Genomic DNA, 4,376 nt, shown 5'->3' on the forward strand with positions numbered 1-4,376 from the left:
TACAACTGCAGCTGTTATATTGGTTATTTCTTACCCAACCCTGATGTGATATCCAGTGATGAAAACCCATGCACAGGTACCTGCCGTTGTTATTCATTTGTGTGAATTATGTTTTTAAATAGTAGGAAATCCCATGAAACTTAAGAACAGAAAGCCCAGAAAAACAGTCTTAATTCCTACATTGCTTTGTCAATCAGAACCGCTTTGTGTGTGTGTGTGTGTGTGTGTGTGTGTGTGTGTGTGTGTGTGTGTGTGTGTTCTCTCATCTACAGATGTAGATGAGTGCAGTGAGACATTAGGTATATGTGGTCGGGGCGCAGTGTGTAGTAATGTAGGAGGTAAGTTCCATTGTTCCTGTCCTGACGGATTCTCCCCTATACCTGGACTCATTTGGGAAATGGGGATCTCATATTGTAAAAGTGAGTACAGTTCAGTGTAGAAACAATGCTTTATGTTTTCTGTCATACTGATGTATCTTCAGAGAACAATAGATTAATGTGCTGTGTTTTTATCACACTAACAGGTATTCAAGAAATTCTAGATGAAATAGTTCCTGCAGAGGTAAGATCTGCTGGTTGTGGAGAAGTCAAGTTGTGCTGTATAATTGCAGTTCAATATACTGTAGAGTTTGCCTGTACTTACCACTTGTCACAGAAGCATGTAACCATTGGCATATTCTGTAGTAATCTTGAGAAATGACACATATATTGCAGGGTCTGACCAAAGAGATGGCTTTCCTTATCAAATTGGAAACAGAACTTAAGGAAAACCCTGGGGTCATCTTACCAGAAGCGGTCTGTAGCACAACATATGGTGTTTGAACCAGTGCTCACTGTGTTTACACTTACAAAAATGACTGAATAAAGACTCATTGGTTACCTTGTAGTTTATATCTTGGTAGAATACTGTGAATAAATTATAACCCCATGTTCGACTTTTCCTGTGTTTTCTTTGTGTGTTTGCAGACAGTGGCCAACTGCTTTTTCACATCTATGGTAATTGCTATCTAACTAAAATCATTAAATTGATAGATGCATGGTCCCCATTGAGATTTTCTTTTGGTAATATTCTATGTTTGTATTTCTGTCAGCCAGTTATGTTTTAATCACACTGACTTAAATTCTTAAAGGCTTTATCAGGTGTTGGACCTCAGACCAGGTCAAAAAACAGGGCGAGTACTGGAGGAGACGCGGGAATGGGTGGAATCATCCTGAGCCTCTCAGAAACCTTAGTTATGGCTATGGTGGAGCCCACTGAAAATCAGTCCAACAAAGCCATACACACTCCAACAGTAGGTATGAGAAGTTCAGCTGTTAGTTCATGTATATTTGAGTTGTTGCAAATACAAGATACATTGTTTTAATTCTTTTCTTGTGTGCAAGATTTGAGCCTACAAACAATTGGTCCTGTGAATGACAACAACCGCAGTGTTCCTTTATCTGCCTATGGAAACACCATGGAAATCAATTTGCATTCATTCTCTGAGAACAACAATGGTGAGAAGAAATTGCTATCAAAGCACACGTGTGGATGTGTGTTTCTGAGTGTGTTTGCATTGTTTGATTGTATGGATCATGTGGACTTTCTTAGGTTCCGCAGCAGCTGCCTTCCTTGCACTTCCTGGGTTGGAAGAGCTCCTGAGTAAAGAATTTTTTAAAACAGAGAACCAGTCAGAGATGTTCTCAGATGTTATGACTGCCGTTGTGCCTGGAAAAGGCCACACCAACCTGTCTCAGCCTGTCAACTTCACCATCCAGCACAAGAAGGTGCACCATCTACCAATCCAATGACCTTTCACCTATCTATCTATCCATACATCCATCCGACGTACCAATTCTGTTTCTCTTGATTTCTTAGAGAGCATCTAACTCTAGTCTTCCAACTTGTGTTTACTGGGACGACAAAGGAAAGGATGCTCAGAGAGGCAAGGATGAAGATGCCGTGGGCTGGTCAGTAGACGGCTGTTGGGTTGCATATTCTGAAGAAAACTTCACAATATGCAGCTGCTCTCACCTGTCTACCTTTGCTCTCATCATGCAGATTGGGGAGGTATACCAGACTTCTTGAAAAATTAGAAAACTATGTTGCTAATATCAGAGACACACTTGAAGCCTAATTTTTTAAATTGTGAATGGAATCCATGCTGAAAAATGATGTGCACTCAAATGAGGAAACAGCTAAAAGCTATTCAAATTTATAAAAAATATGTCCAAACTGTAAACCGCCACACAGTGTCCTCTTTATAAATCATGGACAATTTGAGAATATGCATATGTTGAAATAGCTTATTAAATCTTAAAACTCCCTGCAATGGCAAATTCAGGAATGTGAATCTTTACCATCTTGTAGTGAGTCCTGGAGTGAAGACAAAGTCGTGTTTAGCTAACTCTGAGTTTGTCTTTGTGTTGTGTCTTCTCAGCCTCCACCAGATAATCCTTTCATTGAGTGGCTTAACCGAATGTGTGTTATGGTTGGACTCTTCTTCTTTGCTTTGGCCGTTCTCACCTTCCTGCTCTGCAGCTGGAACCCCAAAATCAACAACACAGCCCGTCTTCACCTTTGTCTTAGCCTTGGACTGTCACATCTACTGCTGCTGTGGAATGACAAATATGTCGAGGATGAGGTACAGTAAGACTGAGCTAACAAACACACATGCTACCTCTCTTGGCTGCTGCACTTCTGTACCCAAATTAGCGCCCTTCCATTTAAGAGTAACATGTACCATGCGCATAGGCAACAGAAACATCCACAGTGGATTTAAGGTATTATTCTTGAGTGCTACCAAACAGAACAGTTTATAGGAGATCTTAATGTTCCTCGATTATCACGCTGCTTGGACAGCTGATCATGTAATGTTTCAAAGATGTATTTGTAGTCCACAAAGAAAAGGCAATTTAAATCTAAATCTAAAGTCTAAACCTCTAAACATATAACCATATGTATCTCCACAGCTGGCCTGCACCATCATGGCTGGGGTTCTCCATTTCTTAGTTGTTGCAAGTTTTGTGTGGATGCTGCTGGAGGCTGTACAGCTCTATCTGCTGGTTCGAAGGCTCTCCAAGGTTCAGGTCATCCACAGGGATGGCCTGCCCAGGCCTCTGCTCTACCTGGTTGGCTACGGTATTCCATTTGTGATTGTTGGTGTTTCTGCACTAATTTATTCTGATGGCTATGGTGCTGTTAATGAAGAGGTGTAAGTAGGACAAACAGTGATACATTCACGTAATACATGAACATCGTATGTGGAACTATCCGGAAATAGATGTTTTTTTGTTTGAATGCATTGCAGGTGCTGGCTTTCAACTGATCGCCACTTCAACTGGTCATTAACTGGTCCGGTGGTTGCTGTTCTTGCGGTGAGTATTTTGCATATTCATAGTTGTTTACCACTTTCAGTGTCGCCATTAATATAGTCCTCATTACTTTTGGGGACTGTGGAAAAATATATTACAGTTAATGCCTGCACCCAAATATGAATAGAAAGGCTTTGAGTCTTCAAATATGATGCTATACAAATTGGGGTGATAAAGAACATTTTAGACTGCAGGACCTTCAGAACTTGCAGAAGTCCATTTCCATAGGAATAGCATAGCAAGTTTTTTTGTGTTTTTATGGTACACTGCTTAATAATATTGACTCTTTCTTCTTTGTTGAAGGTTAATTGGTGCTTGTTCTGTGCTACTCTGTGGAGTCTTAAACCTACCTTGGTCAACATGAAAAGTGGCGTTTCTCAATCCACAGACACCAGGTTTGTGTGTTCAAAATTGTCTTTGGGCAAACGTGCTGTGGTGGAATTTCGGTTGAAAAAGGCTCACCGTCTGCAAAGGGTCTTTTACTCTTCATACTTGCAAGCATGGGCACATGACAACAAACAGAGGGAAAGTCTGAATGCAGTCAGATGGTCCCTTCTAAGCTTAAAAAATGACAGTTACTTTGGGGTATTGAACTCTGGGGTGTAAATTTCGTCGACACTCATACCTTTCATCTCTGACCAATCCAATATTTGGTTAGTACTTAGCAGCAATTAGCATTTTGAGTGGACTATCCATCTCAGATGCGCACCCTGGTTTCTGTCCAGAGTTGCTGTCCAGAGTTGCTTTGGCAGGTTTTAGTGGTACATTTTACAAATATGTTTGCTGTATTTGGAAAGTGACTTGACCACCCATACTTTGTTTAGTGTAAAACAGACAATTCTTGTTTGCAGATTGATTGTGTTCAAGATCGTGGCCCAGTTTATCATACTTGGTTGTACCTGGATCCTTGGCTTCTACCAGACGAACATTTTCTTTCAGGTCCTCTTCATTATTCTCAACTCGCAGCAGGGCACCTTTCTCTTCATTGTCCACTGTGTACTCAACAAGGAGGTACTCTTCGTT

Source organism: Genypterus blacodes, unplaced genomic scaffold (genome assembly GCF_046128005.1).
Source record: "Genypterus blacodes isolate CSIRO-AG114 ecotype Tasmania unplaced genomic scaffold, CSIRO-AGI_Gbla_v1 ptg000051l_1, whole genome shotgun sequence".
NCBI classification, from domain to species: Eukaryota; Metazoa; Chordata; class Actinopteri; order Ophidiiformes; family Ophidiidae; genus Genypterus; species Genypterus blacodes.